Genomic DNA, 15,077 nt, shown 5'->3' with positions numbered 1-15,077 from the left:
TTCGCAAGACATTCACAGGGGCAGGCCTTGGACAATGAACTCCTGTCACTCAGACAAGGTAATCAGGATCTCCTGGCTTACATAGCGTCCTTTAATAGACTGGTGGTTGAGACCAGGTGCCTGAAGATAAGAGAATCACGCTCTTCTACAGAGGCCTACGTGGGGAACTTAAAGACGTTTTAGCACAGGTGGTTAATCCGCCGCAAGACTGTTCAGATTATATCCGCCGCAAGACTGTTCAGATTATATCGACCTAGTGGTCCAATTAGATCATCGGCTACAGAACAGGAAGTACGATCGATCCAGATTTGAAACCCGGGTACTTTCGAGACCTCAGAGCTCCGCTAAAGGGAATGACTCCGTGGAACCAATGCAAATAGGAGTAGTAAAAGGACCATTAACTCAGAAAGAACGGGAAAGAAGAAGGCAATTACAGCTGTGCCTATACTGTGGGAATTCTGGACATTTCCTTCGTGATTGCTCAGTGAAACCGGTCAAGAAGACCGTAGGAGCTTCTGATAAAAATGCTGAGAAACTGGAATCGGGAAACGACCTCGCCCGACAAGCGTAGAGGTCCGCTTGCCGAGCGTTAAAACCAGTTCCTTGACCTCGCATTTGGTTATGCCTATGGTCCTCATAAGTCCCAATAGACCAGATCGCATGCATGCAATCAAAGTATACATTGATAGCGGAGCAATCGGTAATTATGTGGACCACGACTTGGCTACCAGGATGGATCTTCCCCTATGTCCCAAGATGGTAAAGGACGTAATCACTACAGTGGGTGGTACTGAAATAGCTTCCGGACCAGTTTCTCATACCACCATGGAGGTAACGTTGCTATGTCAAGGCGGACATCGGGAGAAGATCGTGTTTGATGTAATCAAGGCCCCGCAGTTTCAGGTGATTCTGGGAATGCCTTGGTTGGAAAAGCACAATCCTCAGATAAACTGGCGAGCCAAGGTAATTCGGTTTCCAGAATGCGCTTCAACCTGTTATCCTCAGTCCGAAATCAAGCTAGCAGCCATCACTTCCGAGGACCCCCGATTACCTCTGGAATACCAAGAGTTCAGCGACGTCTTTCAGAAAGATCAAGCCAACACCCTGCCACCACATCGGTCATACGACTGCCAGATAGACCTGATACCTGGGTCCACCCCTCCGTGCAGCAGAATATATGCCCTCACTGAACCAGAAAACCTCCATCTCAGGCAATACTTGGACCAGTACTTGGCTAACGGATTCATCCGCCCCTCGAAATCCCCGGCTTCCTCAGCTTTGTTCTTCGTCCCGAAAAAGGAAGGTGACCTAAGAATGTGTATCGATTATCGCGCCCTGAACCAGATTACAGTAAAAAACCGATACCCGTTGCCATTGATTCCTGAATTATTGGACCAGGTAAAAGGCGCCTGCATATACACAAAGTTAGACCTCAGAGGAGCTTACCATTTGGTACGCATTAAGGAGGGCGACGAGTGGAAGACGGCCTTTCGCACTAAATATGGATTATTTGAGTATCAAGTAATGCCCTTCGGACTATGTAACGCACCGGCCGCTTTCCAGTATTTTATGAATGATGTCCTCAGAGAACTTATTGATGTGTGCGTAGTCGTTTATATTGACGACATCCTGGTATACTCAGCCTCAGAAACTGATCATCGTAGACACGTCACAGCGGTTTTACAGAGACTTCGCCAACACCGCTTGTTTGCTAAACTGGAGAAGTGCACCTTTCACGCAAAGGAAGTGGAATTTTTAGGGTTCATCTTATCACCCAACGGAGTTCACATGGACTCAAGAAAAGTGGATGCTATCACCAAATGGCCTTCCCCAACTTCCGTTAAAGGTGTGCAGAGCATGCTGGGCTTCGCTAATTTTTACCGAAGGTTCAATTCCTGAATTCTCTCGGGTAGTCCAACCTATCACGGCTCTTCTGAAAAAGAATAAAAAATTCGAGTGGACTCCAGAAGCCGAACAAGCCTTCCAAGAATTAAAAGCCAAATTTATCTCTGCTCCAGTCTTAAGGCATCCCCGTCCAGAACTTCCCTACATCGTTGAGACAGACGCTTCCAGTCTTGCAATGGGGGCGGTGCTGTCACAAAGAGACCCCGAAACGCACCAGTTACACCCTGTAGCCTTTTGGTCTCGCAAATTTTCGGCTCCTGAAATCAACTACACAATTACGGACAAAGAACTCTTGGCAATTAAGTCCGCCTTTAAGGCCTGGCGGCATTATCTTTTGGGAGCCCGGCACACAGTAACTGTAATCACGGATCACCGTAATCTCCAGTACCTGAAGTCAGCTAAAGCTCAATCTTCGAGGCAACTACGTTGGGCTTTATTCTTCGCAGAATTCGATTTTGCAATCACATTTCGACCAGGCGTTAGGAACGGAAAAGCAGACGCCCTTTCCCGGATAGGGGTAGACGAACTTACAGCTAATCCGGAGCCGGTGCCAATAATTCCTGAACAAAAGATACTAGGAGTAATCAACACATTATCCCTCGAAGAGATTAAAGCAAGGGTCAATAAGCTCATAACTCCCGAAGATTCATCGAATTGGCAATTGAAAGGAAAGGACTTTACAATAGATCAGAACCTATTGTATTTCCAAGGAAGACTATTCTTACCCTGCGCGGACTTACAAAAACAGGTCATCACCTGCTACCATGATTCTCTAATGGAAGGACATCCTGGAGTTGCCAAAACCTCAGAGAAAATTAAAAGGCATTTTTGGTGGCCATCTTAGAGGAAAGACGTTAAGGAGTTTGTGGCTTCTTGTGGTATCTGCGCACAAAACAAGAGTCAGAAGGAAAAACCAGCAGGATTATTACGTCCAATAGACATTCCACCAGGCCCTTGGCACACGCTCTCGATGGATTTTATCACAGATTTACCCCCTTGCTCCGGATACAACACAATTCTAGTGATCGTAGACCTTTTTTCAAAAATGGCTCATTTTATCCCACTGAAGGGTTTACCTACAGCTTCCATTCTAGCCCGAGAATTTCTTGAAAACATTGTCCGGTTACACGGTTTCCCTTCAGTACTAATCTCTGACCGAGGGAGCCAATTTATTTCCCATTTTTGGCGGAGTTGTTGTCGTTTAGCACAAATTGATGTACGACTTTCCACCAGCCATCATCCTCAAACCGATGGGCAGACAGAGAACTAACCAAACTCTAGAACAATATCTGCGCTGCATGTTGCATCAATCCGAGGGTACTTGGAAGGATGTCCTTTGGATTGCTGAATACGCTTACAATAATTCAATCCATTCTGGGACGGGAAAAACCCCTTTTTTCCTGCTGTATGGAAGTCATCCTCGAACCTCAAATCTGGACCCACCTCAAGCTCTCGGAACACCTGCTGTTGACCATCTGCATTCGACAATAACTCAAGCATTTAAAGAAGCCACAGCTCATCTTCAACGAGCTAAAGAGTCATACAAAAAAGGAGCAGACCAACATCGAAAAGAGGCTCCTCAATATCAAAAAGGAGATCAAGTCTGGCTGTCCACTAAACATTTATCTTTAAAAGGGCCACGCACCTTCAACCCAAGATATTTAGGGCCCTACTCAATCACGGCCGTGATTAACCCAGTGGCTGTCAAACTAGAATTACCTACTCGAATGAAGATACATCCTGTCTTCCATGTTTCTCTCCTGAAACCTGTGCAACCCGGAACCCGTTTGACTAAACCTCCTGAGCCAATCCAAGTTGACGGAGAATCCGAATTTGAAATTCGAGACATCTTGGACTCCAAAATTTCCAAATCAAAACTATACTACCTGATTGATTGGAAGGGATATGGACCCCAGGAGAGATCTTGGGAACCCTCAGAATATGTACATGCACCTCGTCTAGTCCGAAAATTTCATCGGGCTTTTCCCAACAAGCCAAAACCTCCGGAAAAGACAAGCTTGGGAGGGGCCTTGAGGGGGGATGCTGTCATGACCGCAGCCTCCAAGGAGTCAGGTTTAGCCCAACTGCCTCGGAAGCCGGGTCACAACTTCATTTCCAGGCTCCCATCGGCTCCCATAGGGGCCTTATGGACCTTGTCCTGGCGCCAGTGGCGCCAGGCTCATAAGGGGACCCAGTCCCGGCACAGGACGTGCCGGGCTCATGATGCAAGGAAGGGGGCTTGGGTGGACCTACCTGCTGCAGACCATGCTGCTCACTCACCTGCAGGATGAAATCCTCATCCATCCATGGCTGGAACTACTTTACCTTCTGGGTGTGGCCAGCACCACTCCCTGGGACTGGATACTGGAACTATTCTGGAAGCTGGGACTTCTTTCCTGGGCGAGGCTGCTGTGGAAGGAGACACCTAAGCACTCCAGTAGGCTATTTAAACCACGCCCGATCAGAGCAACGTGCTTCGCGTTATTCTGCAATAGCAGCAGGACGCTCACCGTGTCAGCTCCAGAGAATCTGCAACTTCTGCATCTAGGGAAGAGAAATCCGTAATCTTACCTTCTGAAATACCATCTTTGTCTTCAGCAGCATCTGAGAAGGGAAAAGAACACCAGGTTAGCACGAGATAAAACCAGCGCAGCACTTACCCAATCCATCGGTGCATCTCAAGCCACGGGCTGCAGCTCTCCATTTTTTGGCACCATGTGGAAGCAAGGACATTGGTTAGTAACCTTCGTGAACCTTTTCCTACCTGCGCTGCATTCTTCTCGCCTCCGCCGACTCTGCTACTCGCATCTGCAAAACAAAAGGACATCATCAAGAAATACAAAACTCCATCCATACGCACGTGTTTTGGGCAGCTCCCATCTTTCTCACTCCTCGGCGCATTCCTCGACATCTATTTTTCTACCCAGCTGCTTCTGCAACCTGAAAAAGGAAAAGAGACATTAAGAAGTGCTTTAAACTTCGAATTGACATTTCTTACTTATTTGCCTGCAATACCTTTGCATTTCCATCGCTCTCCATTCAAGCAACCGCCGTTCGTGCTGCTAACGACGGCCTAGCTCCAAATCTTCATCCTCTGCAACCAAGAGGCTGGACAATCAACCAGTGAAGTAACTGGCTTCGGCGCCCCTGCACAGACGCAGGATGGAGAGCTCCGCTTTCACCTATATAAGGTGAGCACATTTAGCCTACGAACTACGTGGGGATTACCAGGAAGGGGAGTCAGCTTGCCTGTCAGGCTTATATATCCTATTAACCCCTTGCTCTCACAATTGCAGAAACCTCACCCTTCAGATCAAGATCTCAGTGAGGAGAGGGCCTTTCCAGGGTGGCATTCGAGGCCTGCGCGTGACCCTAGAAGACTCCGAGAACCCCCCGCCCAGACCTTCGCCTCCGAGGGATTCAGGTGAGCATTACAGAATCACTCTGCATGTACTTTAAAGAGTGGTTCAGATCGTAATATCTGTATTGTAAACGCCACTGATGTTATTTAGAAATATAAACAGTACAGCGGAGTGAATCGTTATGTGAATTACCCCATCAAACAAGAACGGACGTCCGACTCTCTCTTTGGTGAGATTACCTGTAAACGGACCAAAGAGAGATACAAGTCAAAGATTAAGGTTATTGTATTACGTAGATAAGGGAGGGGTAGCCTGTATCCTTTTCTGATTTATTATATTGTCTCTTCCCCTTGTACACAGGTCCCCCAATATCATAAAAGGTGGGAAGTACCCATAGTATATTCTACGATTGGGTCCACCAGCCACAAAGAGCAGTAATTGTCCTCTTTGAAGCTCCTCTGTAGATTAGTAAACAGAGTCTGAACAGCAGTGGTCTCTTCGCAGGTGCTGGAAGGGGCTGCACAAGTCTCTCGTCCTCTTCTTCGGTTCTTCTGTTCCAGTGGTCGACTTGTCTTCTGCCTCAGGATCCCCACCTTTTATCAGGAATTTACACTCATCCTCTGCAAATTCTCCCTGCAGTTCAGAGAAAGGGGCGGGGGGCTGTCCAATCAGTACAACCAGCCCCCACCCCAGTGGGAACTGGTTTCTCTCAGGCACACCAGAAGACAAAGGATAGCAGAATTTTGGAAGCCTCCCCGGTTTCCTGTACTCGCAGACACACTAGAGCCTTGGCAGGCTTTGCAAAGGATTCCTGCTGAAGCCACAACTCAAAGCAGGACCTCCCCCCACCCAGGTTGCCAGAGGCAGGACCAAGAAAGGACAAGCACACAAGAAATGACAATAAAAGAAAGAAGCCGCCATTTTGGGTCAATGGTGACCCTTTTTGTGCATAACCACAACTGTGGAGAAAGCCTGCAAGTAAAAAATGCAGAAACATCGGTAGAACATGTCAACTGCCACCAGCCATAATTGTATGCCCGTCACTGTAACAAATGTTTCAGGAGCAGTTAGAAAGGTGATACTGGGTACAGCAATACACATAGGGAGGTGTGTGCCGATCTCACAAAAGAAAAAGCTAGAAAGGATAACAAGTATCCCTTCTATCCTTGAGAACATTAGTTCTTAACGAAAATAGAATATAAAAAGGAGATATAAATACAACAGGGGCTGTGTGCTGCACAAGTGAAACAGATGCCTTTAACAAGTAAAGCGCGAAGCCTGAATCCATAAACCAAAGTAAAAACACAATGAACAGGGTTTCCATAGTCAGAGCAAAATGAATGAAAGAGGAGGGAAAAGGCTCCCCTAATTCAGGAGAGCAGAAGAAATGTGCAGAATCCAGCAAAAAGTGCTGGGGGTCTCACAGGTAGAGGGGATTTGGTAGAAAGGTGAGAAATCTACTTAACATGGGCCCACCACCTCCTCCACCAAGTCCCATGAATTGATACAATAAACAATCCCTAGAGGCTCAGTGAAGGGAATGGGGATTTAGGAGTCTTTCCCCTTGCTTGGAATTCTTTACCAGGCGTATCGTGATGAACACTCTAAGGATTCTGTGAGTAAGGGGATGTTTTGGAATCTATGCTATAATGTGCAAACTTAGGACATGCATTACTTACCGTAATAGCATTAGCATTTCTGATGATTGTATCTGCTTAGATTCACATGCTGTGCATATGGTCCGACATCCAGTGGTAACCGCAGAGTATTGCATCTTGTCTTTCGGGGACCGAAAGGGGACGTCGGCATAGGCGTGTCTGTAACACTATCCCCATCGTGACGTGTGTAGTACCCAAAATCCCTCACGTGCCGAGGTCCCTCCGATTTAATTTTTTCCTCCATGAGGGAGCCCAAGGCTATATTGAGTGAGTACATAAAGAGAGAAAGTAGTAAGAAGTCTATGTACCTTCCTGCCCGAGCGGGCGGTAGGGAGGGCGCATGTGAATCTAAGCAGATACAATCATCAGAAATGCTATTACGGTAGGTAATGCATGTCTTCTGATGCTTGTTAATCTGCTTAGAATCACATGCTGTGCATAGACTAGCGAGCAGTACCCGGAGTTGGAGGTGGGTTGTGAGAAGGAACAGTAGAGAAAATATGTTTTAGTATTGCTTGTCCCACTTGAGAATCAGACCTAGAATGAGTGTCTAGGCAATAGTGTTTTGTAAAGGTGTGTACAGAACTCCAGGTTGCCACTTTGCAAATGGACTCAAGAGGAACATTTGCAATGAATGCTATGGATGCCCCAGTCGCCTCGAGTAGAATGTTCTCTAAGCTTGAAGGGCAGTTCTCTCTTCGCAAGATGTAACGTAGTGTGATGCATTTGACAATCCACCTTGAGATAGCGGATTAAGAGACAGGAACCCCTTCTCTACCAGCTGCCACTGAAACGAAGAATGGTTTAGTCTTTCTTACTGGTTTAATTTTCTCCAGGTAAAACATGACTGCCCTGCACACGTCTAGTGTGTGAAGGCTACTTTCGGCCATGTTAGTAGGGTTCAGGAAGAAAGTGGGTAGTTCGATTGACTGGTTCACATGGAACTTCAAAATAAATTTAGGCAGAAACCTGGGATGTGTGTGCAGAACTACCTTATCTTAGTGGACTGTAACAAAGGGGTCTAAAACAGAAAGAGCCTGTAGTTCGCTAACCCTTCTGATAGAAGTGATAGCCACTAGGAAGGGTGTTTTATAAGTCAGGTCTTTCATACTTGCTTTATGCATAGGCTCGAAGGGAGCTCCCATGAGCCTGGTTAAAACCACATTCAGATCCCATCCAGGGGCTGGGTGAGAGATGGGAGGATAAATCCTCTTAACTCCTTCCATAAAGGCTTTAATCACTGGTATCTTCCACCACAATACCTTTTGCTGTGATGTGGTGTAGGCTGACAGAGCAGCCAGATGAACCTTTAGGGAATTAAAGACTAACCCAGAGTCCAACAGGTGGGTTAGATACAACACAATGTGTGAGGGTGAGCAATCGATAGGATTGAAACCCTTGGAATTGCACCAGATGACGAAACGTTTCCACTTGCTAGTATAGCAATAACGTGTATTAGGTTTCCTCGCTTCCCTGAGTATGTCCATGCAACCTCTGAGGGAGTTGCAGGTGTCCAAACTCTATGATCTCAGGAGCCAGGCTGCTAAATTCAGGGTTTGGGGGCACGGGTGTAGGGTTTCCCCCCCTGTCCTGAGACAACATGTTGTACGGGCAGGGCAGCTTGACTGGTGGGGAGAGGGACATTTCCATCACGTGAGCAAACCAGGGTTGGCGGGCCCACATGGGGGCCACTAGTATCATGGTAACTGGTTCCTGGTGCATCTTGTGCACTATCTTGCTGAGAAGGGGAGTCGGGGGATAAGCGTAGACAAATTTCCCCGACCAAGTTATCCAGAGACCGTTCCCATTGGACCGGTTCTGGGGGTACCTGGAGGCGTAGTCTTGGCATTGGGTGTTCTCCCGAGTAGCGAACAGGTCTATCTCTGGGAATCCCATTCTGCGAAGACGCTGGATACAATGTCTTTGTGCAGTCGCCATTCGTATTCTTCTGGCAGAGGAAAATCTCTGCCGAGTACATCTGCTAGAAGATTGAGTTCCCCTGGAACATGCTGGGACAACAAAAACATCTTGTGTTTGAGAGCCCATATCCAAAACTTTTTGGGCAGCTTGGATAGCCCCGGAGAGTGAGTGCTCCCCTGTTTGTTCAGGTAATACATTGCTGTAGTGCTGTCGGTTAAGATCAGCACCGTCTTCCCTTGCAGTTGTATCTGAAAGGCTTTCAATGCTTTGAACACTGCTAATAGCTCCAGTAGGTTTATATGATTGGACGCTACTTGAGGGGACCACACTGCGTGTGCTGTCAGCTGAAGCAGGTGAGCCCCCCACCCCGTGAGAGATGTGTCTGTCGTGGGAGTGCCTTCCACTGCAGGGGTGGTGAAGCTTTTCCCCTTCAGGAGGTTTTCCCTCGACCACCACTGGAGAGAGAGAGAACAAGGGCTGTCGAGACAACTACCAGATCTTCCCATTGTCCGCTGGCCTGACACCACTGGCTGTTGAGCCACTCTTACATGGGACGCATGCGCAGCCACGCGTGGGGGAACCAAGTATATACACATGGCGCCATCATCCCTAGCAACCGCATGGCTTTGCGTACCGTCACCTCTCCACTGGCTACATATTGAGGAATCTGAGAGAGCATGTTCTGAACCCTCTCGCTGGAGGCGAAGACAAGACTGTCTTCCGTCCAAATTATTGCTCCCAGAAATTGTTTTACTTGGCTGGGGACTAGGCTGGACTTCTTTTCATTGATTGAAAAGCCCAGGCTGAAGAGATCTACTGTTTTTTGGGTGTTCGAAAAACAAGCGTCGAATGAGTCCCCCGTAATGAGCCAGTAGTCGAGGTAAGGGTAAACTGGGACTGATAGTCTATGCGGGTGTGCTGCTGCCACTGCCAGGACTTTGGTAAACACCCTTGGCGCCGAGGCAATGCCGAAGGGGAGTGCTTTGAACTGGTAGTGTTTGTCCTGGATCATGAACCTTAGGTATTTTCTGTGCGTTGGCAACATTGAAATATGAAAGTATGCATCTTTCATATCCAATGTTGCCATGAAGTCCCTCCGTTTTAGCAATGGGATCTTTTCTTGTAGTGTTACCATGCAAAACTTCTGGGGTTTTATGAACTTGTTCGCTGGGCGCAGATCTAGAACAGGATGCATGCTGAGATCCTTTTTGGGTATAAGGAAGTACACTGAATAAATACCCCTGTTTACCTGAAGAATAGGGACGGCTTCTATGACGTCCTTTCCCAGCAGTGCTTCCACATCTTGAATCAGGATGTTTAGATGGTCCAGTGAAAGGCGCCGTGAGCTCGGCGGTCTGAACTGTGGAGGTCAGGAGAATTCCACGCAATAAACGTGGGCAACCGTCTTTAAGAACCACTGGTTGAAAGTTATCCCCTCCCATGCCTTGAGGAAAGGTGTTAATCGCCCCCCGACCGGGGAGGCATGGGAGGGGACCTAGACTCGGTGGTCATTTCTGACCCGAGGCTGTGGCTCCTCTGGGATTGGGGCCTCTGCCTCTACCTTTGCCGCGTTTCTGACCCCTTGAGGGATAGTAAGAGGGGCTTCCAGATATTTGGTTAGTGTTGAAGCTGCCCGTGCTGTAGTTGTTTTGACCGGCACAAGCTTGTCCTCGAAAGGACCGCCGAGAGTTATTACCCCTCTGGGAAGAGGGTTTTTGTGTAATTTGTTGCAGAGACTTTAATGCTGCTTCTTGGCTGTCTCCAATGCTTCATCAACTGCTTTCCCAAAGAGGTTTGACTCTTCGATGGGCATATTAATGAGGGAGGCCTGAGTTTGAAGTCTAAATCCCGATGTACGCAGCCATTCGTGTCTCTTCAGAAGAGTCCCTTGTGCAAGGGATCTGCCAGATGTTTCTGCAGTAACCAGGATGTTTTTAACCACATTCTGGTTAACCAGTTTTCCTTCCGCAACAATGGCGAGAAGCTTGGTCCTGGCTGGTTCCGGGACCTCCTGAAGGCCTTCTTGGAACAGGTTCCATTGGGCATCGGCATAGATTGCTAATAGCGTAGTGTTATTAGCAACCCGAATGGTATATGCAGCTGCTGACGTAACACGTTTGCCTAGGGCATACAATCTTTTAGACTCCTTGTCCAGATGCGATTCTCCAGTGGCAAGGGGTACCCCTGCCCTCTTACGAGTGGTGGTCACCACCAGTGAGTCTGGGATGGCATGCCCCTTGATATATAGAGGGTTGGAAGGAGAAGGCCGAAATCATTTTTGGACTCTCGGGTTCACGGCCCTTGTCTGGGCAGGTGTGACTAAAGATGGAGCTATCCGCCTCTTAACAGAGTTAAGGAGGGGAATGGATTGAATTGCCAGAGGTTTTTCCTTAATAATATCCTCCACTAAATCCTGCTCAGGCAAAGCCTCTTGAGTGGCAATTTTGAAGAATTCTGTTGCTTTTTTCAACATGGTGTTGAAAGCCATTTGGTCATCCACAGGGGAGGCCTGGCGAGCCAGGGTGGAAGGAGGAGAATCGAAGCACAAAATAGAGTCCTGATCTTGATGTGACCAAGGATCCTGTCCTTCCTGCTGGGTTTCCTCCCAGTTCTCCGTCGTCTCCTGTTGATCTTCATAATTTTCGAGAAAAGAGGATTCCTCTTCTTCATTATAGATGTCCCTGTATGTGTCCATGTGGGTCACGTCTTCCTGTTGGAAAACCTGAGGCTGAACATCTTGTATTTGAAGGTTAGGGTCTACCCAAGCCTTTTTCGGCGGAGGCTGGTCAGCAGAACTAATAATCTGCTCCAGCCGATCCATACATCCCTCGAACTTTTCAATAGTCCATTTCGAGGACCCAAAAGGGCCTAGGTGGGGAGAAACAACGTTCTCCGCCCTTTGGCGTTGAGAGGAACTTCTCAGGGTGTCTGAGAGAGGCTCTTGACTATCCACGTAAGTGTCATCGGAATCGCGGCCCAAGTCCGTCAACATTTTTCCACAACCAGGCCCATAACTTTCTGCGGGACCGGGATAAGGCCCACCGCTGCTGCGATCCTACTGATGCTCTTCCGGATAGTAACCGAATCGTGAGACAAATCCTCCGATGATGTAACGGTAGCCGAAACGCCGTCTGTGGCACCAGAAGGCCCAGCGGTCGGAGTGCCGGGTGGAGGCCTAGTTGTAACTTTCGGGCCTATTGAGGCCTTGGAAATCATCGAAGTTTCGGACTCCAAAACTTCGGCGCGTGTAGATTGGGGAGTAGCACCCTTATTCATTTTTGTTTGCCCAGTCGTCATGCGCTGTTGCGGATGCGGGGAAGGCTTTGGATCTACACGATCCGAGGGAACCGTCGACATTTTCGACGGACCCATTGGCGCTTTCGCCTTTTTCGACGAAGGCGTCGAAGATGGCATAGGGGTTGTGTGTTTAGTGCGATGTGTATGTACGCCCTTGTCGCCGGGTGTAGTCCCTGTAGCAAGACCAGAGTCGAGCCTGGAAGGGTCAGGGACAGGCGTGGCGGACCTAGAAGTGTCCACCTCAAGGTCTATAACATCCGCATTGGACGTTTGGTCATCCGAAGTACCCCCGTCACTTTCGGCTGGTGTTGGGGTAGGGGAGGGAGGCTCCACCCGTGACATGCCGTATGCGGCCCACCACTTTACACAGCGATTTTTAAGGGTTTTAGGCTTAAGGAGTTTGCACGCCGAACACTGCTTTTCGTCGTTCTCTAGGGGGAGACAGGCGTTACACGTCCTGTGCTCGTCCTTCCAAGGATATCTGACCCTACACTTCGGGCAGAATCTAAAAGGAGTCCTTTCCATAGCAAAAGGGGAGGTTGACCAGACTGAAAGGGAAAGAAGTGGAAAGGAAGAAAGACATAACAATATGGCCACCCCGAACCCACTCTCCCTACTGTATAGGTCAGCCAGAGGGCCCGACCACGTGGAAATGCGGCTGCCGGATCTTAGGCGACGAGACCACAGCCGTAGACGATTCCTCCGTAGTCTTCATCGAAGATGTTCTTATTAGGCAAAGTGACTTAACGGGGCATAAACCGAAAATTCGGTAAAGATAAACAATGTCTCTAGTAAGAGCTCTGCTGTAGGGCGACCAGTTATCTGGGAGGAAAAAAAACAATATGAGGGACCTCGGCGCGTGAGGGATTTTGGGTACTACACACATCACGATAGGGATAGTGTTACAGACGCGCCTATGCCGACGTCCCCTTTCAGTCACCGAAAGACAAGATGCAATACTCCGCGGTTACCACTGGATGTCGGACCATATGCACAGCATGTGATTCTAAGCAGATTAACAAGCATCAGAATATCCTTTTCTTCCTAATCACCCACTATGCTCCACTAGAATGTTACATGTGTTAGAACAGTTGGTAGGAAAAGGGGTCAGCAGCTTCACACAGTTGAATAGGCACTGGCTTAATCGAAGTAATCCAGCTACCTCAGGCTGACTGCAAAGTTTGGTAAAATCTGTGGTTCTCCATTTTCGGTCTGTGCAAGTCCTGCAGAGTTCCAGTAACTTCAATGTAACTCACATAACGTTTCTTGCTAGCATCTTCCTTTGATCCCTCTTAGGTTCGTGGAATGATGTCCTAAGCAATGTGGATCATCTGGTCTGGTGTGTTAAGCAATTCAAACTGTAAGGTGCGGCACAGCGCAAGCAGGTGTCCGTGTGAGCATTGCGCAGAGGAAAACTGGGTTATGACTCAGTAGTCTGCACGCATCGGTAGCAACGGATTACACTCTTATGCGCATTTACTACTGTGCAGGTAAGTATTGTGATGAATCTGATTAGGTCATCACTCCTTTCCCTGGGATAGCCTCTCCTCAAGCTGCCAGGGGACGGCACCCACTACCTGATCCTGACCCTGGGGCGGCTATTTGAGTGAGGATCACATTGGGGGAAGAGACCCTTAGGGGGATGACATCAGGTGAATGACAATATCCCCCTTTCCCTTTTAGGGATATTCCCTCAATCCCTCATACCCTAATGGCATGCTGCCATCATTTCCTTCAGCTGCCTGACAAACATTTTGATCATGTTCCCCAAAATCAGAGAACAAAGCGAACAATGACAAGGAAGAGGCAAGGTGTAATGAGGATTACTCCCAATGTGAACCAAAGTCAACTGTCTAGTGGTTGGAAGACTACAATTGGCCCGGCATGGTTTAAAACCATGCTGGATAAAGACATGTGGAGTCGGTCTCCTTACCCAGCTGGGGTGAGGTCTGCTGAGGAAAGACTGGGAGGACTACAGCTGGCGGCACAGGGGTTTTGCTGTTTCCGATGTGGGTTGGAATGACCAAGGGAAGCAGACCATCCTATCTGAGTCCTGCAAGGCCTTGGAGCACAGTCTGGAGACGCTCACAGGTCAGAGCACAGTCACTGAGATGCCAGGAAGAGAGAAGGCTGGCTGCCAAGGAGAACTGGAGGCGTGGTAAATGCTGTCAAGCGAACAAAGCGTTCCAGGACCAGATGACAAGCCGCACACCGATGCAGGAGGCACAAAGGACCTTGAATGCGCTACCGAGAACCTGTGAGCCTGCTTAGATGGAGAGGGCAGGCAGGGCCTTTGGAGGGTTTACTGCGTACCGTGGGAGTCGCCGTATGAGAACTGGGGAGAGCCTGAGCAGGTGAATAGAGCCCCAGGGAAATTTCATAACATAACTACATGGAAAAAGGATCCGGGACCCATTGCAGCATTAAAAGACACGTCGGAAAAACTGTGTGGTAGAAAAAAGACTGAAAGAAAAGGAGTTTGAAAAGACCTGGCAAAGGAGAATGCCAGGCAGAGTCAAGTGCGTAGAGAGTGAACTATATAAAGAGAACCTGGCAGGAGAGTACTCAAGGTGATTTGCGGGTCCGGAAGCCACACCCAAATTGCAACAAAGAACTATATGAAAGAACCTGGCAGGGGAGCATACCAGGTGTTGTGCGAGTCAGAGAATCTCAAGGAAGAATCATGTCCTTAGGATTTTGCATTACGTTGAATCTGAGAAGGACTTGGGGAAGGGAGATATTTCCCGTGAAACAAGCTACAACATCAAGAGAAGGGGGGTTATGCTCTTGAGTTACAAAGAACTTGGTTATTCTTTTGAACTTTTGTTTGGTTGATAGAAACCTGGGGAAGGCAGCGATTACCCGGAATTGTGAGCATTATTAATTTGGAACTTTGTGTGAGGGCTAGGATAGGATTTCGGACAGGACAATTTGC

General features: G+C 48.2%; 1 protein-coding gene across 1 annotated transcript in view; it reads right to left on the bottom strand.

Annotated features, from left to right (window-relative positions):
* The window catches only part of EIF5B (eukaryotic translation initiation factor 5B), a 1,211,079-nt gene that overhangs the window by 561,586 nt on the left and 634,416 nt on the right, over positions 1 to 15,077 (bottom strand). The window lies entirely within an intron of this gene.

Source organism: Ambystoma mexicanum, chromosome 7p (assembly GCF_040938575.1).
Source record: "Ambystoma mexicanum isolate Mex_15411 chromosome 7p, UKY_AmexF1_1, whole genome shotgun sequence".
In the NCBI taxonomy this organism is placed as follows: Eukaryota; Metazoa; Chordata; class Amphibia; order Caudata; family Ambystomatidae; genus Ambystoma; species Ambystoma mexicanum.
Note: the sequence above shows the minus strand (reverse complement) of the source record. Positions and strands in the feature narration are given on the sequence as shown.